The sequence below is a fragment of the Micromesistius poutassou genome (genome assembly GCF_964030765.1).
Source record: "Micromesistius poutassou genome assembly, chromosome: 22".
NCBI lineage: Eukaryota > Metazoa > Chordata > Actinopteri > Gadiformes > Gadidae > Micromesistius > Micromesistius poutassou.
The window spans coordinates 1518098-1545956 of record NC_140292.1 but is presented as its reverse complement, the minus strand read 5'-3'; positions in this window follow the sequence as shown (position 1 = coordinate 1545956).

The window sequence follows — 27859 nt, the reverse complement described above, 5'->3', positions numbered from 1 at the left end:
ACACACTCTGGAGAGGGGACGAAATACTCCCCAGATGACAGCTGCGTCACGGGGAGAACTAAATATCATAACCATCCTGCTCTCCCACAAAATTACAATCAGTTCTCTTCATCTCGCTATTATGTCCTACACATTCACTCACACACACACACACACACACACACACACACACACACACACACACACACACACACACACACACACACACACACACACACACACACTCTCTCTCAAACACACCCTCTCTCAAACACACACACACACACACCCACACACACACACCTCGGCAGAGCAGGCTGTTATCTTTATGTATTACTTGGGGGGGCCGGGCGGGAGAGGGGGGGTACAGGTGCTTGGGACCGGCCGGGTCGATTTTAATCTCTCTCCTTATACTTGGAACATAATCAATAGTTTAATAATCAATATCTCCTCTGAAATGGCCCAGATTCATCTCCCACCTCGTTTTAACTCCTCTGCCGCGATCCCCTCCCCGAGCAAACATAACACATTTAACGACGTGTGGATATTTACCAGATGTTGCTTATACAATGGCTGTTTGTTTTCTAGGGACACACACACACACACACACACACACACACACAGACACACGCACACACACACACACACACACACACACACACTCTCTTTCTCTCTCTCTCTTCTGGTCATAAAAACAAACAGTAGATCACAGAACACAGCGCAAACTAAACAAAAAGAACCCAAAGCGCGAACATTACCACAGTAGCAAGAAACATCTCAGTCAAATTTCTACATGCACACAGAAACGTACACAAAACTAAACACACACAGCGCTTTAAGTGGGATAAATGTTAAAGTCCAGCTGGCAACATGAGCTACGCATCCACAGCTAACCTTTGGCCGCCAGCAGCATGTGACATCAGTTAACACCTGCATGCTACGCTACCGATCCACCGCTACCTCCATGTCGCTCATTAGTGTAGCCTGATTGGTTTAGCCCGGACAGGAAGGAACCAATTGTTACGGCAAGAGCTTCACCGAGGACAGCCAATCTGACTCTGTGTGTGTGTGTGTGTGTTTGTGTGTGTGTGTGTGTGTGTGTGTGTGTGTGCGTGTGTGTGCGTGTGTGTGTGTGTGTGTCCACAGCAGTCAAAGTGATTAATGACTTTTTCTCTGCGTGCAGAGAAATACATTTCATTGTATCTTTCTATTTCTCACTCTCACTTTTTATCTCTTGCTTTTGGAGGTGGTTGTCTTTTTTTCCCCTTCTTTTCATTTATTGTAGAGGGACACACGCACGTGCACGCACACACACACACACACACACACACACACACACACACACACACACACACACACACACACACAATAAAAACAACAATATCACCATGTTAATTGTTATCTCCCTTTATCTGTGTACGTTTTATCTGCCTTCCTAACTTTTTCTGATTTGAATAATTGGTGCCACCTGGTTACAAAACACTCCAATAGAAGGTAAAATAACCTGGTAAGATGATGCTTGTGGAAACATCATTATGTAATAAAGTAGACTTATGTATTTGCTATGTAAGAGCACACTCATGCCAAAATTTAAAAGTAATTGTTTATGTTCTGAGTTTTCTTTATGTTCCCAGGTGCTCCTCTGGCGTTATCCTGTTTCAGTTGTATAATCACTACTAGGTCCCTTTGGATAAGAATAATCAGCTAAACGACGAATGTAGCTTAACGTCTTCGTAAACAATGTCTCCCTCTGCTGGTGGCTTGTTGTAACGCGTTGAGTCTGACGCGCTTCACTCTGTCACCAAAAGGAGACGCTGTTCTGCAACCCCCCGCCAACAGCAGCACTGGAGACAGATATTATTACGTTATTATCCGATAAATTTCCCTTCGATGGAAAACCAGCCATTTGACCGGTCAATCCACTCATTGGTTAGACGGGGGCCACTAGGTTTTAGAGCGCCCTAGGTCTTAGAGCCCCTAGTTCTTAGGGCCACTAGGTCTGAGGGCCCCAGGAGGTGAGGCGGAGTTCGTGGGTTCAGCGGGGTGCCGGTAGATTATTAATAACAGTCGGATGATCATTTATTGGTTTGCACTCTATACGGAAGACTATATCCACCGCCCGGGGAGTCGGGTGAGAACATGAATAAAAGAACAGGTGAAATTGTATCCTGCGCCCAGACGGGAGCGCACTGGTTCGTGTTTCTGGGCTTTAATGATGCACCTCAGAATAAATACGCGTGTGGACGTTTTGGTTCTGTGTGCGTGTGTGCGTTTCCGTGTGCGTGCGCGTGTGTGTCTGTATGTGATAGGACGTCTGATTTATCTTTTAGCAAAATCACACACACACACACACACACGATTGATTACGATTAACGATTGAATCTGGTAGGCCATGCAATCACACAAATACAGAAAGAGAATGAAATAGTCAGATTGCCTTTAAGAACTCACACCAAGAATATTTATTTAATGTCACTTTACATTAAATAAATAAAACTTTACATTTGACAAAAAAATGTTTTAACCTGATAAACAAACGAGTTGACAGTATGCTTTTTATTTATAAAAGACGTAGGCCTATAAACAGTGGTGAAAATGGCCCCAGCCTACTTGGAACAACCACCATTACTAACCAGTAATTACAATTGATGGTGCAATACTAGTTCAAAGTCAGAGTCAAAGCTTTATTGTCCATTCCAAAATATGTGCCAGACAAACAGAGGAATTGAAATTGCGTTTGTCTCTGACACGGTGCAATAAGGAGACAAGGATACAATTATTTTATTTTACCTAAGTAATATTGACAATAAATTCATTCTAAATAGAGCAAAAATAATTTTGAATAGTGCAAAGGTGAGGCAAAACAAAACGGTATAAATAAAATAAAGTTTAAAAAGAAATGGATTGAAATGTGCAATATGAGGAACATTATGGACAGGTTGGCCCTCTGTTCTTAAAGGTCCCATGGCATGCCACCAGGTGTGGTGTGATTAGCTGTTACAAGCCGTTTTGAAAATCTGTCTCTTATGCCATCATAGGTGGGCATGTCCACCTAGATGTGTGCCTCCTGACGTGCGCCTCCCAAAAATTGTAACCTTCCGTCGAGGTGACGCAGCAACAAGGGCTGTGATTGGTCCACTCACTAAAACCTGACGCAGAACCAAAACAGGTTCATGACTGTGTTCACGCATCTGGTCGTGGTCGTTGCGTTGCATCGACGTGGAACCATAATCAGCCCTTTAGGCAGGCTGTGTCCCCAGCTCTGAAGGTGGTGTTCCTGGCCCCCAGTAGCCCACAGACCTCTCCTGTCAGCCATGGCTTCTGGTTAGCCCGGGTGGTGATGGTTCTGTTGGTGGTCACATCAGCAATGCCTTTGCTAATGTAGAAGGTGACAGTGTCAGAGTACTCGTCAATGTCTGTGAGGTCGTGGTAGGTGGCTGCCTGATTAAACATCTCCCAGTCAGTGGTTCCAGCAGTCCTGAAGTGCAGAGGGGGGCCCCTCTGGCCACAAATGTGGCTCCTTCACTTTGGTCAATTAATGATAGAGAGATAGATAGATTAAACTTACCCTGCCATATAGATCAATCATTGACATCCAATTCAGATCCAAATGTATTGATACCCACCTTAAATTTTGACATGCCAGTCATCGTAGTGGAAAATTATTTCCTCGTCTTCATCCCTCTTATTACTGCCCTCAGGGCTCCATTCAGTTAAGAATAAGCCTCTGAAGATCTGCCTTGTCAGTTGTCCTCGGTGGCGCAGAAAATTGGCAGAAATTGCTGCCAATTTGCAGTCACAAGGTCAAAAAACTGACCACAGGCATTCATGCCAGTGGCTGAACCATACTGGCACTGTTGATGAGATTGTTACACTGTTATCTTTTCTGCATCCATTTACAATTGAAGCAATGATATTCATTGATGACATACATTCATTAAACAGTCCACACACACACACACACACACAAAATTAAATGTCTGTCAAAACGTAAATTTTTTTCTGCCATTACACTCCATGGTGTGTTATGGTATTTTCATTCATTCTTACCCATGGAAACAGTAGTTGGCCACCACCCACTCAGTGACCTGTGGCACCTCATGCAACGTTGCTGTGTAAAATGTGGGCACCCTGCAGTCCGAGACCCAGTCCCCACAGGATCCCTTCAAGCTCTGCAGGTCCTCCTCAGTGCGACACGCCTTCAACTTTTCAAAATTAACAAAGAGAAAAAAAAAAGCTTTGTCTTCAATTTGCTGTGTTGGTATGCTGTGCACTAATGCAAATATCTACATCTTTATATGAAAAACATGACAGAATTTCATTAATGTCACCTGTTGCAGTTTTCCCCCTTTCTCCTCATCGAGCAGCACCCCTATGTCGAGGTCACTGAGGGGCGCTGACTGGCCACACATGAGCATGTAAACAGCCCTGTTAATGGACCTGGGCCCAGGGCCACCATGGGACACCGCATTGTAGTACTTCTGATGCTCCAGGGCATGAAGGTCAAAAGAAAAAAAAAGGTAATTCGGGCGTCCCTCAAAGACCCAGAGGGTTCCCTGAATCGCCATCATTAGGAGTCTGTAAAGCAGAGCACTGGGGAAAAGTCATTTGATAGTGTGGATTAAAGGAAAACTACATAACCAGAACAGGGGAAAAGTAATTGAAACTGTGGATTAAAGGGAAACTAGATGACCAGAACAGTAGAAAATACTTTTAATTGAACTTTTTCCATGAAATATTGTCTTTAAATGTAAATAGTTGTGTGAGCTTAGTTAGTTAGTTAGTTATATATCTAGTTATGTGTATATAGTTGTTTTCATATTTATAGTTGTGTGAGCATAGTTTTAGTTTTATATATCTAGTTCTGTGTATATAGTTGTTTTCATATTTATAGTTGTGTGAGCAGTTTTAGTTTTATATATCTAGTTCTGTGTATATAGTTTTCATATTTATATAGTTGTGAGTAGTTTTGTGTATATAGTTTTCATATTTATAGTTGTGTGAGTATAGTTTTGTATATCTAGTTATGTGTATATAGTTTTCATATTTATACAGTTGTGAGTATAGTTTTGTGTATATAGTTTTCATATTTATAGTTGTGTGAGTATAGTTTTGTATATCTAGTTATGTGTATATAGTGTTTTATATTATAGTTCAATTAAATACCAGTTTCATCAATGTTCCAAACATCCTTAGCCTGGAAATGGTGCCGGTCCAGCACTTTTTGTAAGTTGCTGAAAAACGCATTGACATTGCTTTGGTTGAAGCTGGACAACCGTTGTTGGCTTGTGGCCTCTGGACGCCGGAGGGAGAGGCTGCCACTGCGCTCCAGGAAGGAGGTAAACCAGTCCTTCCCCGCCATGCTCTTCCTTGACCAGGATGCGGGGAATGGACAGCTGAATCGAACTGCCAGTTCAAAGGCAAATTTTCTGACCTGAAGGGGTCATAAAAAGAAAACATTTTACTTAAATTATTTTGTGTGTGTTTGTTATTTATTAATATTTATTCATTTTTAAAAGTATATGCATAGCATACATGTGTGCCTGTGTAGCCCTGTTAGCCTTTTCCCAACACTGACCTCCGTAGGGGTTAGCCCAAAATAAATGGCTGCTGCCCGCTTCAGGTAGTCCCTGACCTTTCCCTCCTGCTCGGTGTTGAACACCCTATTATGCGGGTTGTAGCCCGGGGGCCTAGCCGCTTCTTTGCCCTCCTCTGCCCTCCGCTTGAGGAAGCGTGACAGAGTGACATGGCTGATGTTGTTGGCCAATGCTGCCTGCCTGACTGAGCTCCCCAAACTGACTTCGCTGCAGGCCCTGGCATACACTGCTGGAGGAACCAGCCCACGGGAGGTGGTCCTTTTTCTGATTCTGGGCATTCTCTTATCGTGATAATCTGTTGATGCATGTGATGAACACGTTTGTTCATTAAAAATATATGTTACTAATTCAAAGCAGTTATTCATTGCAAAACATTAATTCATTTGGTGATTTATACAGGTATTGATCACGCAATGTGCGCGCATTTACGCATGGTGACATGCGGGACGTTTGAAACAAGTGTTTCAATCGTCCCGACAGCGACTACTGACACTTAAACCTTTTTTTACTCTAAACTTCAAAACTCTAACATTGCACACTTTAGGACATGTTTAAGTACTAATTCACCTGTTGTATAGTCATATTATTATGGCATGAAACAAAACATACAACTGTTTATTACAAAAAAAATACCGGACGAAAGATTTTACTTACCGCTCTCAAAAACAGGTTCGCGGGATAAAAATCGAACGGAATGACGTCATTACGTGAAATTTCCCGGGGTTGGTCAGTCTTGCGTGCTGAACGTAGTGACGAAATTTGACGTGTCAGACTTGCGTGGTTTTCGAGAAAATCGCTGTGTTTCATTCGTCCCGTGTTTCAATCGACCCGGCTCTCCCCTATGTGTTTGCTCTCTGTCTCCCCTTTGCCAATTAGGCCTACAGAGTATTGCGATCACGATGGATTCTTTTGAGTAATTGAACTGCATTGGCGATGGTACATATGGACAAGTGTGGAAGTGTCGGAACAAGAATTCCCATCAGCTTGTTGCCATCAAAGAGTTTCAGGGCGGCAATCTGGATAAAAAACATCAACCGGGAACTGAGGCCCATTACGGTATGGAATTCTTGCTCCACTGAGTGTTCATAGGAGATGGTTGTGTGGCTTAGCTCTCCGTCTGAGGAGCCACGTCCGGATGGCCTCATTTGATTCAAAGTGATTTAATAATTTTACAACTAAATGAATCCCTCAATATTTAAATATATTCTTAACTTACATAATAAAATAATACACAATCGTCCATCTGCTCTATATCATAGGCCTACTGGAAAAATAAAATAATATGTTACTTATATATGTGCATTTTTTAAGTCCCAAAATGTTTTATGGTTTTCTGTTGAACAGATTTTGAGTCATGACAACCTCCTGAAGGGTATGGGTTGGTTTGTAGAGAGTGGCAAACTCTACGGCATCTTGGAGCTTTTGGATCACAGCATCTTTGACGAGCTGGTGGCCACAAAGCGGGGTTTGGATAGTGATGTACTCAGGGGACACACCTACCAGATCCTGCAGGGGGCGCACTTTCTCCACAGGAAAAACGTAAGCAGTCTTATCTTTCACTTCAGTTGCATGTTGCCATAATGATATGCTGGCAAAGCTGAAAATAGGAGCAGAAAAAGTCCTCCCTTTGCTCCACATAATAAGTCAAATGATCAGTCTCTGTTTATGGTTAAGAGGCTGAACTTTTTTTTTCTTAACCTGCAATCCCCAATCTGGATGTTAACTAAAGAAGTGCTTTAGACCGGCTGCACTACTTCAAAATGAGTTGCATCTGCGCTACAACTATTATACAAACCAAACGAACCAAACCATCAAACCAGAAAACCTTCTGGTGTTTCTGGTCTTATAAAGACCTGAAACACTTTTGTGCTTGTGTTTATCTGTGACTTCTTTTCTCCTTCCTGTGCCAGGGCCTCTGACCGAGCGACAGGAGTGTCTGTACCTGGCCCAGTGTAACTACCTACCTCTGGAACAGCCCCCCTCGGAGCTCACAGAGAAGTACATGGTGCCTGACGAGCAGCTGGCTGAACTCATAGAGGTAAGCAGAAGAGCCTTCAGAACCAGAACACTGTCCATGGGTGGATAGTATACTTCATTAATCCAATATGGGGAATTAGGGGATTAAAGGACCTTCTGTTAATGTGAAGTGTTCTATTCAAAACCTTCTAGGCTTCTATATGTTTTTAGATTTTAGGAAGCCAAACATTTCTCAATGTGGTGAGTCATTGGTGTGGCCAGCAGCATTAACCCAGAGATCCTTTTGTGTTTTGTTTCAGGCATGTCTCCAAATGGAACCCTCCGAGAGGTCCAGCTGCTCTGAGCTGCTCGGCCAGGATTATTTCTCCTGGGACCATTTCCCTGACAGGTAACACACCTGTGAGGGATCTGTGAACTACCTAATTGTGCACAATTATGTTTTGCACAACAGTGTTACTAGTGCACAGTAGTTCCATCTGTGTGTGTCAATCTTTCTGGATCTGCCAGAAGTTTGAAGGGTTCTCGTTTCTATTATATTTCCAATAAAGATTCACCAAAGAGATGGAGCTCATGGTCCAGAGAGACCGTGAATGCTGCGTGCCTCCTCAGACTGGTACCCAGCCAGCCTCCACTCCTTCTGACGACTCCACACGTCCTTCGGTAAATTGACCCATTCACACATGTGAAGTGTTTCCGTCAAGTTCTCCACTATTTTGCCTGCAAATGTATTATGCTTTGAGTCTGATACTGCCTCTTTTCATGATATCAAAGACATGATCACAACCAATCGGTTGAAACCATGAAACATGTTTTGTGTTTGACATTCTTTATAATTGTCTTCTCAGCAGCAGGCTGTGAATGTGGAGGTGGTGACCCCCTTCAGTCAGCCCCAGGATGGGAGCCAGGACAAGCCTCCTCAGACCAGAAGTATGTCTGAGGAGCCCCAGGACAAGCCTCCTCAGACCGGAGGTATGTCTGAGGAGCCCCAGGACAAGCCTCCTCAGACCGGAGGTATGTCTGAGGAGCCCCAGGACAAGCCTCCTCAGACCGGAGGTATGTCTGAGGAGCCCCAGGACAAGCCTCCTCAGACCAGAGGTATGTCCTCCCCAGGTTCTTGTGGTCCTGGCTAGGTTCTTGTGGTCCTGGCTATGCTTGTCATGTAGTAGTGGATACAAAGTGAATGGACACATCACTGTTGAAGTTATACAATTGGCGCTTATTTCTAGCCTGGAAATCCAGACCCACATCTAGAAAGCTGTAGGGTCTGGTAACGAGTAATGAAAATGGCCCAACTCGAGGGGCAGCACCAAGAATGACACCAAGAATGTGGCCCACAGCTGTATAATATGATCCCAATTGATACATTGTTGCTGTATGCAGGTCATACAGATTAACCAAATAAACAAAAACAAAATAACATGGTGTTTCATTATTATTATTCATTTATTATTTTTTGTCCGTGTGGACCTTTTATATGCTTGCTATATATGCGGTTTACTTCCGGTATAAGCTAAATGCTAACAACAATGCTTAAACAATATTTTTCACACCATGCTCAGTTTTGAGCATTGGCAAGTTGATTTTTTTTGCATTTTCAAATTGGCGAGTTGCCCGCCTCAGTCCAAAAAATAATTTCGTCGCCTCTTCACAAATCAGTTGCGGGAGTGATTTGTGCAAGTTTGACCACGCAAATTTACTCGCGCAAATGTATGAGAGTAGACTTCCTCTTGGGAACACCAAGTTTCTTTCTGCCGATTCATTCTCAACCATGGCCTGTCTTTACTTGTTGTGGAAGTACCAGAGACGTCAGAGAAACTGACGCAGTCGTTTAGAATTCATAATATCATCCGGAGGCGCACACAGCTTTTGTTGTCTTTCTTTAGGATACGGTGATATGGCGACAAACTATGATGAATACATGTCTAATGATTCATAGCTTGTAATATTTTATAAATTAGACATACTTCTTCTTAGGTGAGTGCTGCATGCAGCGCTCAACTATTGTTCTTATGAAGTTTTTATTCTTTCTTTCTTTCTTCTTTATTATTCTCTAAAAACTTTGGGACCTATCTTCTTCCACAATTTTTCACCTAGAGACTCCATTCCAATTTTTTAATGTTTAGATTAGCTTGGAATCACGCTTCCTTTTAGATTTTTTTTTTTGATTTTAAACCTGTTAAGATATTCTACTTTGAAATTATTATTTTCTACAATGGGAGTCGATGGGAGGACGGCGGGGCCGTCCGCCCATTCGCTGACACTTCAACCACCTCAGACTTCGTAACTTAGTCAATTTCTAACCGTTACCCTCCATTCAACCGTTTAACAAGACAACTCACTAGTATCTTCCATATTAGGAAAATTCTATTCTATACAGAATTTCGATATAATTTATACTTTTTTCTGAATCACAGTTTAACAGCTTCACAGACCTGTAACTCAAACCTCCGCGCCAGTTGTAAGGACGAAAGTTAGAGAGTTGTTGTAAGAGCTGTAGAGGAAATGTGCTCAACATGTTGAAAAATATGTTGATAGAATATAGAATATGTTGATAGAATATATGACAAATAATAAAATAAATATATATGATATAGCACTAGCAGTGATTTTTTAGTTATTTTGGTAGTATAAAAGCAAGGAGTACATAATGTTAAAAATGCTGAAAAAATGTGGACACGTCTGAAAACTAGCTATAGACAAACTGCTTATTGTCTTTTTCTAGCTACTCTAGCTACTCCAAAGACCGGTGGAAGAGGTCTTCGGAGGTCTTCTTCTGCTTCCTCTGTGAAATGGGCAAACCTCCTAGCATGCTATAGAAAAAGATCATGAAAATCGAAGGGGTAATACTTTTTTCCAGTTTCTATCATGAAACAATATGAATATGTATTTTCCTCATGATGAATGGAGAACGTTTTTCACTCTCACTTGTGTTTTCCTACTCATGCTGTCCATTTCTGGGCTCAGCTACACAGTACTTTTCAATATGCAATAGAAAATATTAACATAAAAAAAAACAAAAAAAAAAACTAATATATATATATATATATAATTAGTAGGCTAGGGTCAGAAAACATCGAACCTACACCTGGAGGGATATATATATGTATATGTAGGTAACAGGTGTCACATTTGACCTGTGGACACCCCTCTGCTGGACTGTAACGTGTGTGGACTAACCTTGAGTAGAGTAGATTACAGTACAATGCAGAGTAGAGTACAGTTGAGGAGGGGAGGAGAAATACGATTTGAGGAAATTGAAAAATGTGTTAATAATCTCGGTGGTGTAGCACTACCTTGCAGTTTCGTTGAATAGTATTATTATGTATCAGAGAGCGTGATCGATCAATCTAGCTCGTTAGTTCTTAAAGAAAAATAAGAAGACAAATGATTAGTACAATCACGTGTTATATGGGCCTTTCATTTAGTACTACTCGTTTAGTACTATACGACTACTCAACTCGACTACTGTACGACCCATACAAACTAAAAGGTACGTTTGTGGAATTTCTACGAATGTGCTAATGGGATCTCCGCTTCATTTGGGTAAATATGCTCGTGCCCGCCACATGCACGCGATCAGGAACCAGATGGCTTCGGAACCATCATAGACATCTTATAAGTAGACGCAGCATTGGCTGCTGTGACGCGAGAAATTCAGCCACCATCTTGGAGTGGTGATGAGCAGCCTGAATTGACAGCTGACAGGTAGCGTCTACAGAAGAACACAAGGATGCCGGGCTGGTGTTCCTGCTCGAATGAGCGGACCGTCGAAGATAGGATTCAGGGGATTACTTTTCACAAGATTTAACATTAACGTACTATTGGTTGTATTTTGTGAAAAAAATATTACCACAGAGTTGAGAAGGAGCAAAGATCTTCAATAGTACTAAAATCGTAGCCGCTAGCAAACAAGAGTATGACCATAATAGAATTGCTTGTCAAAATTACATACTTGAATAACATTAAGTTGAAATAAATGATGAAGATAAAGATTGTAAAAGCCAACAGGGGTAAAAGTTAGGACCACAGTTCAGATTGTGTAGGGGGGGGCGGGTAATATATGTTAGCTAACTAGACAATCAGATGAACAGTGTCTATACAGTAAAGCTAGTCTAGCTTTCCAACACAATTTTGTAGCCCACCTTTGTGAAATGTGTGATAAACAGGAAAAGCCCCTGCCACACTTACCTGACAACTGGAATGGGGTCATTTTTGGGATTACTGTTGAACTACTATGTGTTCACCTGGCTATGAACTGAGACTTGATAAATCATATTATCAATCTATAACATATCTTGCCTTTTCTCTCTATAGTGTAACACTATATAGTACCATTGATACACTTATTAATACTAACCATCATGAAACGTATAGCAATACTAACCCACTCTATATATATCTCTCTCTCTTCCCCCTTACCTCACTTGTGAGGTAAACCATTACCAGTCATGTGCCCTACCATCGCCTGTTGCTGTCCCCTTGACCGGATTCCTGACCTGCGCTGCCTAGCGATCCACTACTGCCCTATGACAATTCCTAATCCCTATGACAATTCATCCCTACACTAGACTATTTGAACTTTCTGACACTAAATGGGATTCATGCATTATCATACTGGTTAGGTAACCATCCTACCTCTTTGTAACATACACCCCAGGTGGCTCTAAACACCATGTTCTATTCTCTACACCTAACTAACCTATTCATTTATCATGTATACAAACCTCACTGCTCGATCTGCTCAAGGTTTCTTCCCCCGACTGATAGGCTCGTTTAGAGCCTAATGTGCTCGGCTGGTGTGTTTTTAGGAATGCTGCATAGCCCTGTCGCTGTCGCAAATTATCAGTATTAGGGTTAGTTAGTTAGTATTATTTCAGTCTCCCGACTGAATATAGAGACCGGGAGACTACAGGTTATCGCTCTGTATGTCCATGGTACTACCAACCTGCTCTGGTGCTTTTTACCGATGTATTCAGGCTAAAATGACTTGATTGTCTGATGCCTCATTATTGCATCCCAGCCAAAGAGTATCGGTATTAATACCTCATTCATTGTCCAAGCCAGGCTGGCAGCTCATACAAAAATAAGTAAGGGATAATGTATAGAACGCCGGTCATTATCGGAAAAATAAGCCCCGACAGGGCGAACCGGACACCGACGCGAAGCGTAGGTGGCTTGCTTCGCTTGCTTTCCTTGACAGCGGTCATTATGTGCTTAGCAACGGTCAATTATCAAAAAATAATTCACTGCCGGAAGTCGGGAAGGCCCATGCAAGTGAACGGAGTGTTCCACAGCACTGAGAAGAGCCGTGTAATAATCCAGAATATTTAAACTCAAGTTTTTTTGGTCTTTTTAAGTGGTGGGTACAAAGTGAATCTTGACGAAAACTGGTGGGTACTCGGCGTAACCCCAGCGTAATAGACGCCTATGGTTACGACGTCTTAAGCATGCAGTGAGCAGAGGCTCATTGATTTCTATTGGAAAAATAAAGGTGGAAAAAGTAGAATAGTTTGAAAAGTTTAATGAATAGAAAAAAGCAGAATATATAGCCATCATGTCGTTATAAAGCTGGAGGTTTTGATATTTGAATGGTTTCTGTAGCTGAAAGTATGGCGAAGGAGAAGAAGACCGAAGTATTGACAGAATAAAAATAAGAAAAATAAAGATTTCGATATCTAGAGTGTGAATGCTCCAGCATTCACACTAATAATAACTCAAAATATGCAAACTAGACATGTACTAAATATGACCCTTACAACAAATATTGTAACAATAAAAATCATTGCCCCGCTCCGGTTATACAAGCTGTGACAAGAAAAAGAAAAACGAAATGTGGTTATAGTGGTTCTTTAGAAGAGCGTTCTGGTTGCGGTCATCCCCTGGGGTGGGTTCGGGAACACCGAGAAGTTGCATATTGCGGTGAGTGCGTCAGCCCGTCCGGTTAGAAAGACTTCCTGTTTGGGAATAGTTGTTTTTAAGACCTCGACATGCCGGCATACAGAATGGACAGAGAGACCAACCACTCACAGGGGTAGGAGGACGATAAGATAAACCCAACATGATGACCGAGGGAAGGAACACGACGAGAGGGAGAGGAGAGGATAGTGGACATATTGGACAGTTTGTCCTGAGAGCCTCAGAGATCAACAGCAGGACTCTGTGGGGATAGAGGATTCCTCCAAGTCTCTGAGAACAGAAAGAAGTCCTAGGTGTCCGATCAGGGCTGTGGTGGTGCTTCTGGGCCTGCTGTCTGTGGTCCTGCTGGCTGGACTGCTTGGGTTGGCAGTGAAATACAAGACCGTCGTGGAGAAGACTGTAAGCATGGAGAGAGACGTGGAGCAACTGTCGCGCAAACCTCTAACTAAGAATCCCCCAAATACCACAACAGCAGTCAATGGATCAGTTATTAAAATATGCCTGGTTATTAGAAAAAGGGCTCGCTGAACCAATAGGCCTGGTATCAAACAGTGCTTGCCATAGCTACTACCCCCTGTCCGATGGGGGTCCCATACATGGAGGATAGACTCAGAGATAAAATATGACACTGTGGTTATGTAACCGACTGAGATGAGAAGTGTGTAACCGTTGCTGTCACCAAATAAATGACGTGTCTTGAGAGAAGGACCAAGTCGAGAACCTTGGTTTGACGTCACCCCATTTTGGAAAACCACCGTTTCCATGTATTTGATCGATCCATTTAATAGTTTTTTTTTCTAACCAAAGTTAACCACCATCTACGCATGACATTCAAGGTGATGAAGGTTAAAAACTAAATATATAATGGAATAATGTTCTGTTCAGTGGATAAAATACAGAACCCGAAACTTTGGGGGAAAAAAGGAAAAGCAAAAAAATGTCCTGTTTATGAGTTTGCAGCCTCTGAGATGGAGGGGATCCAGACAGCGGAACAGCGAGACCCCCAGGAGCAGGGATGACAGGTCGCGGCCCCTCTGGTCTCCATCTCTGCTGGGCCCTGTGGACTTGTTGTTGTCATGTGATACGAAACTCACACCCTGAGACTCGTACTTTGGCAACAGGAACCACACAACAAGGCGAGGTTGATATCACGGTATCAATGATAAGCCGTGATTAAGCACTCCTCCGGGAACGGAGAAGAGATTCTGATAATTTGAGATGTGTTTACCGGAGAGAAGAGGGCCAATCTGTGTACGAGCAACTGTCAACGTTATTACTATTACTTACTCAGGTTTACCATTATTATTGTTGGTATTATAATAATACAGATTATTATCATGATACACTGTTATTATCTATTTTCTAATATATATATATATATATATATATATATATTTTTTTAAATTTATTTATAAAAAATTTAACTATAACTTGGCAACTGAAAATAAATATACTTATCAAGTTTACAATTACAAATAAGTAAGTAAGTAAGTACTTTATTTGTATAGCACCCTTCTCAGTACGAATACACAGAGTGCTTCACATAGATAAAACCATCATACAGTACATAACAATAGGCAATAAAATATAGAAATTACTGTGCAAATTACATAATAACAGCACAGATAACAACATAGGAAAACATCAGGTGGCACTTGATCGACCCGAGGGGGTCGAGGCAAAAACAATGTTAAATAAAAGGTGAGTCACATCCTACAGCATCTAACACCCAAAAGCCCTTTTAAACAAAAAAGTCTTCAGTTGACCCTTGAAACAGCCTGCCGACTGGGCAAATCTTATCTCCAGTGGGAGCACGTTCCAAATGCCATTCATTTCTGTGATTGTTTATTGTCAACAGTGCCCTGCCTAACATGTGAAACCGCGTCTAAACTCCCTAAAGTCTGCTTTGGTAGTAGGTCTGTATGTTTCCATCCATTATATCTGAGTCCTGAGAGCTTATGTTATGGTTACTTTAAGGAAGATGTCCACAATTCCAAACTGCTATTCTAGGCTTTTGCTCAGCAGGTTGAATGACAAGAGGAAAAACAAAGAAACATGATGAAAAGCTTTTCATTATCTCAACGTCAGAGAGAGCCGAGGTCGTGTTAATGGTTGTGAGTCTCTCAGGACAAGAGTGTCAGCTTCATACAACAGGACTCATGATGAGTCAAACACTGAATCAACATCCAAGAGTTAATAATGACAGTAACACGTTATGGGAGAGACAGACAGACTGACTGACAGAGAGAGACAGACAGCTAGATAGATAGACAATTCAATTCAATAACAGAAAGACAGAGGGATGGAGTAACTTTAAATTTAATTGTTGTAATGCCTCTTGCTGCCCTTTACTGGGTAGGCCTATGTATGTGTGTGTAGGCCAGTGTGTGTGTGTGTGTGTGTGTGTGTCTGCTATAGATTTGAATGCTGCAGAGGGGGTTTGTAAAGAGCCGCTGACTCGCTGCTCTGAATGAGACGTCCCCCACAATGGACACAAAGAGAGGGGGCCCCATAGCCGTGGACGGTGGACCACCTACGCTGGACAGACCCCTACTCTACAGCTCCCTGCGATGGCTGACAACAAATGTGCCAACAGAAATACGTTTACTAATCAATTAGAATGTCCATTTGTAATCATAATGTATAGTTTGACTAGTATAACGTTTCTTCTGTGTTATAAACGCACACAGGTTTATTATGACTGTCCCGATACCATATACTCTTAGACCCGCCCCTTGCAGTCCATATCCTGGCAACGGTAATCGCGTTCCCAGGCGTCCTCCCCTCAGGACGGGACGCCCGGAACGGGATGCTGCGAATGAGCGTTATTGACGAGGGAAAGAGGGCGGGAATTTCAGTTGCATGGGTTGAAGGGCGAGAGAGGGAGGGAATTCTGATAGAGGGATATCTGCTTCCGTTACATGTATCGGATATTGCTTGATCGAATTCAAGGTCAAAACTCTATATTCTTTCTCCCTGTATTTTTTATTTTATTTCTTGTCAGCTTATTAGTCTTCTTTTTTCGGTGACGTCAGTTAACCGACGGGCAAATCACATCTAAAATATGAGACCGGAAATTGCGTTGCGGTAGACAGGTAAAACGCCTCAAAATGGGATCCTTTCTCAGCTTGAGCCGTCGACGCCACACGACCATTCTAATTGGCTAATATTTGGATATCCGCCATATTCGAATTGTCCCGTTCATATCCCATTGTAATAAGATGTATTGTTTTGGTTAAAAGCTTCACATGTATCACACGACACTACGAACCGACGGGTATTATGTTATCAATCGAGGAAAGCAGCGAAGAAAGTTCTTCAAACTCGACGGCGGACCCGAGCGATGAGGAGCCGAGGAGAGCCGCAGGGTCCCGGGACCTGAAGAGGTGGGTCTCAGTGGACTGGGGTGCCCCCCCTGGGACCACCATCAGACGGTAATACAGACCCTAGGGTCCTCTAAAACTATTTTATATTAAAGCTGTAAACACCGTGGATATCAATGTTGTGCTTGATGAATATATAGCTGTCCCTACAATGATGGGATGTCCAGTCACTGCAATATTAGGCCTACTGTTATTTTGGCGACTCAGACTATACTTGTATGAACTATACCGCTCTGTAAAATTATATATGTCATAAACGGCATCTAGAAAGCTACCAAAGATGATGATGCGGCGACACCGACGCGATCATAAGGTTTAGTTTGTTGAATGACCTCAAACCGCCACACGGTGTCGCTGCACGACCGCTACAAATTAATAACTTGAGAAACTGCAACCTAGAGCCAAAGTAAAAGTGTGTGTGTGTGTGTGTGTGTGTGTGTGTGTGTAAGAGAGAGAGACAGAGAGAGAGAGAGAGAGACAGACAGACAGACAGACAGACAGACAGACAGAGAGTCAGACAGACAGACAGACAGACAGACAGACAGAGAGTCAGACAGAGAGAGAGACAGAGTGAGTGAGTGAGTGAGAGAGAGAGACAGAGTGAGTGAGTGAGTGAGCGAGAGAGACAGAGAGAGAGAGAGAGAGAGAGACAGAGAGATCACATATAGAGGTAGTTTAGAAAACATTCCCAAGGACTTTAATATTAATTGAGTGATAGTCATCATCACTAAGTCTCAGCGCTGCTGGCAGACCCAGCGCTAGCCAATCATCTGGTCCCTGGATGATGGCGAGCTGGAGCTGTTTACACTGTGGCTCCTCCACCACCCTCAACCCTTTCCATGCGGCTCGGCCAAAGACCCGGGCCCGACCGATGCCCACTCTGCAGGCAAAAATGGAAACAAATCACCCTAGTCTGACCTCCGCAATCTACGCCGTGGAAAGAGAAGTCGGAAAAAGAGCGAGCGGAAAAAAAAAAAAAAAAAAATCATTCCACACTCAAACACTGATTGGCACGCAAAGTTTACCGAAGGGGGCTGTCAAACTATTTTAATGTCACCAGCCCCCAAACAGGCTGGCGTCTGGTCCTGCCACGGCCCGGTCCTCGAACCCTGTTTCTCAGGAAACACTAAATGGAAGGATTTTAATTGTTGATTCTGCGGAGATTGGCGTCACTAACGACTGGGGATAGACGGATTATGACCGTCGGGGGGGGAAACCTTATACGTGCTGAGGGCGAGGTAATGACATTATGAGGGGTTAAGATAATGTACACGCCAGAGTTTGTAATGCTTCTCTTTTTTCCTCCTCTTGCTTTGCCACGATGCCGTCGGATGATAACTATGCTTTTCATGTTAATCCAGCCGTCGGGGTATGTGATTGTCTGTAAACGATTATCCACTTATGAAGAACGTGAGCCAGATTCCATGTAATTCCTGACTGCATCTCACAGAGGTAACCTAATCCTGATTCCCTCATGGTGCAGTAGTAGCAGAAGTTGGCATCTCCAGGCCGAGACGAAGCGGTTGTTTAAGGGGGGGTGCTGAGGAGATCCAGCCCCGACCATCTAGGGGCAACACTGGCCTATAGCGGGCCTTGGCTCAGGGGGATGGGTTATGACTTTGTTTATTACATCCAGCTCTATCAGTTCATTACATGGACTGCTCGTTCGTATCTTTGAAGTCATGGCGGCTGCATCGTTTGTTGGGCACAGATAGACGTGTTTCTGTTTCGTTTTGGGGAGGCGGCTGGTTCGATGTGGCTCGCTTCCTGTCATCTACTGGCCAAGTATTTACAGAATCCTCCGTAAAGCTTTAGAAATATGTCAAACTCCCCTCATAACCTCTGCCATTCTGGTGATGTTACAGTTTAGATATCTCCTCCTTCAGGTGATGTTACAGTTTAGATATCTCCTCCTGCAGGTGATGCTACAATGTAGATATCTCCTCCTGCAGGTGATGTCACAGTGTAGATAAGATATCTCCGCCTCCAGGATATGTTAGTGTATCTCCTCCAGTTGATGCTACCGTGTAGATATCTCCTCTATCAGGTGATCTTAGAGTGTAGATATCAGTGTCCATCCAGGTGTCCATCCAGGTGATGTTAGTGTAGATATCTCTCCAGGTGATGTTAGTGTAGATATCTCTCCAGGTGATGTTAGTGTAGATATCTCTCCAGGTGATGTTAGTGTAGATATCTCTCCAGGTGATGTTAGTGTAGATATCTCCTCCAGGTGATGTTAGTGTAGATATCTCTCCAGGTGATGTTAGTGTAGATATCTCCTCCAGGTGATGCTACAGTGGAGTTCGGCGGAGATCGCGCAGAGACGCTGGCGGCTCCTTCCCGCCCGACACCACGGCCCGTCCGGGCTCATTCCTGCCGCTGCTTCCCGATACCGCTCCGAGGCGTTCTGGCGAGCGCGGCGGCGGCCTGTCAGTCAGATCAGATCAGATCAGATCAGATCAGATCAGATCACGTACGCAGGCCTTGACAGATCCCCTTGGCCCTCTCCCGTCTCCCGCTCATACCATTTCTCGTTCGTTAATGAGAAATGATCTTCAATCTCCAGACGGATGCTGTCAGATTGAAGATCTGGTAACACTGCACAGCGGGCATGGGTGACTTGGATCAGCCTCAGTTTCTGCAGTGATCAGCCTCAGTTCCCCAAATTCAACTTCTCTTTCGTTTCCCTGTTCTTCTAAGGTCTGCTGCCTGCACGGGCCTGCAAACTTCAGAAGAAAAAGGAACCAAAAGTGATACAAACCAAATGATCTCATCATCTTGATGGGCCTCCTTCAGCAGGTGAATCGGATCAACCTGAATCTACACTGTCACACCTAGCTGAGGGAGATACATGACCGGCCCCTGAGTTCTGAGTCTCGGGGCCGGGTCACAGGGCCCTATGACCGGGCCCTGGTTCTGAGTCTCGGGGCCTGATCACAGCTCCATGGGGTCTAGGCGCTGGGGCTCCACGGGGTCTGGAGGCGGGGCTCCAGGACCTGGGGGTGGGGCTCCATGGGTCTGGGGGCGGGGCTCCATGGGGCCTGGGGGCGGGGCTTCACAGGTCTGGGGAAGTCACAGATGTTCCCAGCGTATCTCTTAGGTGTGGGAAAGCTGAGCTACATCCTCCCACACACATGGGATAGCTCACCCATGTGCTATCTCCCAGCCACTCCCTTCCTCCCCCGTCTCCCTCGTCGTCTCCCCCATCCCCACGTCATAGAGGTGTCTGCGTGGCGGGCCGGGCTGCGTCATTCGGTGACGGATACCATATATGTTGTGCTTCTACGGTCAAACACACACACACACACACACACACACACACACACACACACACACACACACACACACACACACACACACACACACACACACACACACACACACACACACACACACACACACACACACACACTCCCACCGCACCACGGCCCCCTGCTGTCCCTCCGGTTGGTCTCAGCGGGTGTAGAGGGTGGTGGAGCGGTGGTGTTGGAGATGTCAACATGGCTCGCTGTGGGCTCACTTTTGTTTAGTTGGAGATTTTGTCACTAGTGGAGCAAACAGAAACAGAAAGAGTGTGTTATAGGGATGGGAATCGTAACCCCACTATTCAATCTTATGATTTCTTAGTGCCGATACGATTAAAGTTCAGGATTCTGTGAATAACGCGACAGGAAAATACAAATTATCGGTGTGGTTTTATATTTAGTGTTGTTTAAGGTTGAGGTGTTCTGCAGAACATAGTGGATACGAACTGACTGTAGGAGAATACACAACAGCGCCCTCTGTAGGAAAAAAGAGAACATGACACGTCTGGCTTTAAAATAAGAGTATGGTCAAAGCAAAGAACTGCAACACTCTATGTAATATAGATACAACTCTACGTCTATAATCAAACATTTTCCCCTTGTCCTTACTATATTACGTGTAACAACATGTATCTCATCAGTGAAGGCCTGCTATCCATTCTAAACAGGCCACTCCTAAAGATGTGTCTCACCTCCCATAGCAGCTGAAGCAACAGCTTCAAGGCTGAAGTCAACAGCACATGATTTATGTACCTCAGTCCAACACTCACCACACACACACACACACAGTACTTCTACGTACGACTATTGCTGTGTCTCCTGCTTTCCTGTCCTGTTGTCCTGTTGTAGGCTGATGGTGTGTCTGTTTGCGCTCAACCTTTCTCACAGACAATACAAACAACTTTATTAATAACTAAAACTCATATTCTTTATTAAAAATAAAATCGGGCACTTAATGTACGTACTTTTTGTATTTTTCACGTCCTGGCACTTAAAAATAGTACTTAGCATTGTGAAGCATCTTATCCTAGCTATCTTTGTTTTATACGGGGAATGGGTTAACCTAGTGATGGTTAGTGCTCGGCACTTGGTTCTATGAACATCCTTACTGTACCGACAGCGATATATTGTTGTTTCTCTTTCTTCTGACAAACTTACTTATTGTAAGTCGCTTTGGATAAAAGTGTCTGCAAAATGCCCTGAATGTAAATGTAAATGCAAAATGTAAATAAACAGAGCAGCCCTGACCTCGACGGGTCCGGCTGTACTCCCTCCCAGCGTAGGCCGTCGCTGACGTAGCGGCGTTGTGTGACGGACCGGTGCAGTAGAGGCCTCCTGCCCTGTTTGATCGGGGCCTCGTAAACCTTTATTAGCACTGTTGTTATGGCGACCATCCAGGAAGCATTGGGTTTGCGCGCCGCGAGCCTCCCGCCACGCTACTCAGAGAGCAGCTGGATCGCTCCATGGTGTCCACCGTGTGCTGCTCAAGGGCACCTTGGCAGGAGTTTTGACCGGTTTGTTTGGAAATAAGGGATTCATTAAATTAAAAGGAAAGCAGCTTTGCATTTTTCCCTGAATGAAGGCTTTCCTTGAACATCAGAACAACAACAAACTTTATCCTTTAACATTTTTTGTTATTTATGCTCTTTAGCTCAGGCTTACTTACAAATTGCACCCAAAATATGAACCTAAATATCATTCAGGGCGTTTAGCAGACGCTTTTATCCAAAGCGACTTACAACAAGGACATTTGTCAGAAAGAGAAAGAGAAACAATATAATCGCTGTGGTTGCAATCCACGGAAGTGTCACCGCGTGTACCGTCAGCAGCTCATCCTCCTCTTCTGGAGAACTGAGCTGTCAGGCGTGCGGGGGCGGTGGGCGGGCGTTTGGCGGAGATCGTGGCCCCGTGACGTACCAGTGTGACGCCGGCGGCTTCCTGCCGCTGCTTCCCGCCACCGCCCTGAGGCATTCTGGCAAGTGCAGCGGCAGCCTGTCAGTCAGATCAGATCAGATCAGATCAGATCACGTACGCAGGTCTTGACAGATCCCCTTGGCCCTCTCCTGTCTCCCGCTCATACCATTCCTCGTTCGTTAACGTGCCGGTGGTCTGCAGGGAATTGTTTCGGTTTTGCCGGTGAGCCGCAGTGCATTCTGGGTCACCTTCACACGGAGCGACCCCTGTCTCGACAGGGGTCCCGGGCGCGGGTCCCTGGGTCATCGTCTCTGCTTTCAACACCACCAAGCGCTTGACTCATTGCCCGCCCCCCCCCCTCCAGACGGATGCTGTCAGATTGAAGGGCCCGCTGACCGGTACCTGGTTCTGAGTCTCGGGGCCGGGTCGCAGGGCCCTATGACCGGGCCCAGGTTCTGAGTCTCGGGGCCCGATCACAGGACCCGGTCACAGGGCCTTCGTCATCTCTCTTCCTCATGACCGCTGGTGGCTACAGACTGAGCACCTCCGATAGGAACCCCCTTTTGATTATGACATTGGCTTTAACTACTGGAAGATCCACTTTGTCACTCGCACGTGTTCCCACATGACAGCACTCCATTCACTGCAGGAAGCCTCCAAGTTCCGGCCCTGAAGACAGCTTTATCTTTATTGCATATTCTGTGTCACTCATCTGGCTGCACACCCTAGAGTGAGTGCAGGTGATCATACACACATCCACTCCCATTACCGTCAGCTCCACTTTGGCTACGTGACAGATCCCTCGCCTACACACACACAGCCCTCGCACACCCTGGATGTGTCAGGCAAGGGCCTGTGAACTGCCTTTCACTTCATGGTAATTTACTGCCGGTGCAGTTGATAGGATGATGAGGTTAATTGAGGGAACATTCCAGCCTTTGTAACATTGAGACGGTTCTACTAATGTCAAACGATTGGTGAACAAAACACCTATTATATTATTACACCTAGTATACATTATACACAAGTCCTGCTTTTATCTCCTCAACCGCAGGGGTTCAACATGCTGCAGACTGAAGACTAAACCCAGTAATGTTCTGGTTCTGTTGACCCTGACCCGAGGAGTCGGTCTCAGCCAAACAGCCCAGGCTCTGGTCAGACTCAAACCCCGGGCTTCCAGGTAGCAGAGGAGGCTCACGGTGAAAGGTGGCGGCGATTAATATGTTTTGCTTCTGGCAGCGCAGCTTCAAATGGGGGGTAAAGGGGGCCGTGCTGGGAGCTGGAGAATGTCAGCAGGCTCTTCTCTCTTGTCTGGAACGGCCTCGTCTTTCTCTAGCCACAACAAGTTAACGATTGTTAGCGCGGATAAAACGTCAACGTTAGCTCTCGGCTAGCATACGTTATTGCTAACAGGTTTAATGAAGGCGGAGGCAGGTCAGTGTGTGACAGCGCCACGCCCACTTGACTGTCACATGTAGCCGGTTAGATTTGAATTGTTCACAGTCTCACACGTCAAAGACCTCAGCAGACGGAGGTTATTCGACGTAGCGATGAGGGTGGGGCCAAGGGGCTGAATACCAACATACCACCTTATCTGCTGTACATAACCCTAACCCTCACACACACACACACACACACGCACACACGCTCGCACACGCACACACACACACACACACACACGTACACGTACACATGCTCTCACACACGCACATGCTCTCACACACACACACACACACACGCACATGCTCTCACACACACACACACACGCTCTCACACACACACACACACACACACACACACTTGCTCTCACACACACACACACACACACACACACACACACACACATGCTCGCACACACACACACACATGCTCTCACACACACACACACACACACATGCTCACAAACACGTAAACATGCTCGCACACACACACACACACACACACACACACACACACACACACACACACACACACACACACACTCACAAACATACACAATGATAAGACGGATTCAATGGAACAAAATAAGTTGATGGTGTTTCTTGGTTTGCTGTGATTTCTTCCACTATCCTTATGCCAGTAAAGCACTTTGAAGTTGGCACACAGTGGGGCCTGAATATGTTAGGCATTACTTTACAACACAATCGTTCAAAAGGCTTTCTTTGTTTACATTTTTCTATTGTTACAAACAGGTCCCGTTTTGATGGGGTTGAAGTGAACACAGATATGGGCTAGGGTCCACTAAGGCCCTGACACACCAACCAGATTATCGGCCGTCCGACAGTCTGCCGAGCTCGGTGACCTGAGTCTGTTCGGTGTGTGCTGTGACCTGAGTGCCGATTGCACATGTTGAACCGGCAATCGGAATGGTGTGTCAGGGCCTTTAGGGTTCATTAGGGTCGACCAATAGACAAACTACTGGAGAGGAACTATAGACCCCTGTAGCACGTCGGGCCCTTGGGTGAGGCGGCGGTGGGGTACAGCCCTCCACAGTTGCATGCTACAGAGCCTTCCCAGAGAAACAGTTGCGTGGGCGTGGCCCGTCCCAGAGGGACAGTTGTGCTGGCAGAGCGGCTGGAACAACCAAAGCAAGCACCAGTGGGACACACACGAGGACCCAGTGCCCGAGGACCCTGGATTCTTGGGATTCTGGAGGCTTAAAGGGCCTTATTAGGCTGCCTGGGTCCTGGGTTCTGCCAAGCCTGCTCAAGAGTAGCTGGCGATGTTGACGTTTTGTTTGACTGTGCTTAGGAACGAGGCTGTACGGAAACACGTGGTTATGGTGGTTCTGTATCTGGGTCGTGGTCTTGGCTTGTGTGTCACACTGTCCAATGAGGAGTAGAGAATCAAAAACGGAGAAGAATTGCGAAGGAATGGTAAAAGAAATTTGGGGTTGGGTCGGCGGTGACGAGAGGTCATAGGTCAAGATAAGGAAGTCCGACTCAATCCTCAGGGCATAGTCTTAGAAGGTGCTAGAAGGCCTTAAACATGGTAGGCTCTGTCTCTGTCTCCTGACATTGGGGTTTATGTGTTCATTATTATCCACCCCCGACCTGGGTCAAAGAGACGAGCATCCTGGGTAAATAAACCAGGGCGGGCGTGAGGCAGCGTGCGGATCAGGGGGAGGAATTCAGCCCGGCGGACGCACAGCTCTTCAGAGCTTTCATCTCCGGTGTTTTTCTACGGCGAGCATTATTCATTTGACACATTCCTCAGCCGTCCTTGCTGCGGCTCTTTGAGCCTTAGACCTCAACAGCACAGTGGCCCCCACTCGATCTGTCATGTGGTTGAGATCACACAAGACGGGAGATAATTGTCAGTGTGTGGGTGTGTGTGTGTTAATCCATGTCGTCTTTCGCGGTGACGTCAGCCCAGTGAGTCAATAGTCAGAGAGGTGTCTGAGAGGCCGTTCTCTGAACCTGGGAGCTCACAGTGGTTCAAGAGTGCGGCTTAACTGCTCCGGCAGGAATTCATGTTGTGTTTTGCCACACTGTGGATCCAAAAGAATAATAAGCGTGGTGGTGCTGTTGGAGGGCGGGGGGGGGGGTGGGGGAGTCTGTGGTGTGTTTGATGGCGAGGGAAGATGCTCATCACATGATGGGACATGGGGTGGGGACGTTTATAAAGAGATCCTCTAAGTTCCAATAGGGTTATTTACCTCTCTCTCTCTCTCTCTCTCTCTCTCTCTCTCTCTCTCTCTCTCTCTCTCTCTCTCTCTCTCTCTCTCTCTCTCTCTCTCTCTCTCTCTCTCTCTCTCTCTCTCTCTCTCTCTCTCTCATCTTTCTAAGTGCTATCTGCTACAGGCTGGTACCAGGAAACCATCTGTCTGTCTGTTGTTCCTTCCGTCTGGTCTGTCTGTCTGTTGTTCTGTCTGTCTCTCTGTCCATATGCCTTGTTAAGATGCATCAGAGGGTCCGTGCTATCCAACAAAGCCCAGACCGCAGTAACACCCTGTTTCCTGAAGGGATTGCAGAGGGACTTTGTGCCCAGACACCAGCGCTGCCCTCAGTTAGAGCTGGCCGGCAGGCTTTCAGGCTTTTCTTTTTTTAAGTGTGTTTGAACCTGAACCAGGGCTTTAGGCCCTGTGTGTGTGATGTGTGGTGTGAGTCTGGCTTCACCTGTTGTTGAGCTCCACTGTACGATGTGTGGTGTGAGTTTGGGTTCACCTGTTGAGTCCACTGTACGATGTGTGGGTGAGTTTGGGTTCACCTGTTGTCGAGTCCACTGTACGATGTGTGGTGTGAGTTTGGGTTCACCTGTTGTTGAGTCCCAGTGTTTTATGTGTGGGGTGCGTTTGATTCTCTGGCTGCACTCTGACGCTGGCGGTCGGTGCGTGTGTGTGTGTGTGTGTGGTGTGTGTGTGTGTGTGTGTGTGTGTGTGTGATGTCGGTTTATTACATGCACTGTTCTGTACGCCACGAATTACACTGCGAATACGAGCCTGGGGAGGTGGTGTCAGTCCAAACACTCACCTCACTGAACACCGCCTCTGACTCAGGGCGGGCCCGGCGTTGACGTGAGCAGGTGGGATGTGATTGGTTCTGATAAAGATGGCGTGACGGCGCCCCACACCCCAGGTGTGGGTGGCAGTGAACTGAAGGGGGCGATCGACGCACGACGCAGAACAGAAGGAACACAGTGCAAGTGTGGGGTGAGGTGGAGGCTAGTGGTGGTGTTAGGTCAGGTGGAGGCTAGTGATGGTGTTGGGTGAGGTGGAGGCTAGTGGTGGTGTTAGGTTAGGTGGAGGCTGGTCTGCTGGGGTGGTGTTAGGTTAGGTGGAGGCTAGTGATGGTGTTAGGTTAGGTGGAGGCTAGTGATGGTGTTACGTGAGGTGGAGGCTAGTGATGGTGTTAGGTTAGGTGGGAGGCTGGTCTGCTGGGGTGGTGTTAGGTTAGGTGGAGGCTGGTCTGCTGGGGTGGTGTTAGGTTAGGTGGAGGCTAGTGATGGTGTTAGGTCAGGTGGAGGTTAGTGATGGTGTTAGGTTAGGTGGAGGCTATGCGGCTGGGGTGGCGCCAGCCTACCCCAGTGGACTTTACCACTGGTTGGCTGACCTGTCCATCAAACATCAGGGTGGACACGCCCCTCAGGTTCAACTAAAGGGCGGGGTGTTATTAATGACCAATCAACATCCCACCTGCTGGTCAGTGAGAAAGGGGCCCTCACTGACATGTATATGTACGCCATATTTATTGGAAGACTGACAATGTGTGTGTGTGTGTGTGTCCCAGGTCCTGAGAAGGAGGGGGTCCTTCAGCTTCCTGATCGCGGGTGCCCCAGTGGGACGCCAGCCTGGTGAGTAGAGTCACGCCCCCCCCCCCCCCCCACCCCCCCCCCCATGACAGAGTGCATTACAGTAATAACGGACTGCATCACATAAGATGTAATGAACTGTTGATACATTACATCACATGCGATGCGATGTTGTTACACATCACATGTTATGTAGTGTAATGTGGTGCTGGCCTGGTTCCTGGTCTGGTTCTGGCCTGGTTCAGGGCTGGTTCTGGCCTGGTTCTGGTCTGGTTCTGGCCTGGTTCTGGCCTGGGGCTGGCCTGGTTCTGGCCTGGTTCTGGTCTGGTTCCGGGTCTGGTTCTGGCCTGGTTTCTGGTCTGGTTCCGGTCTGGTTCTGGCCTGGTTCTGGCCTGGGACTGGCCTGGGACTGGCCTGGTTCTGGTCTGGTTCCGGTCTGGTTCTGGCCTGGTTCTGGTCTGGTTCCGGTCTGGTTCTGGCCTGGTTCTGGCCTGGGACTGGCCTGGGACTGGCCTGGTTTAGACCACTTTGCAGCCCC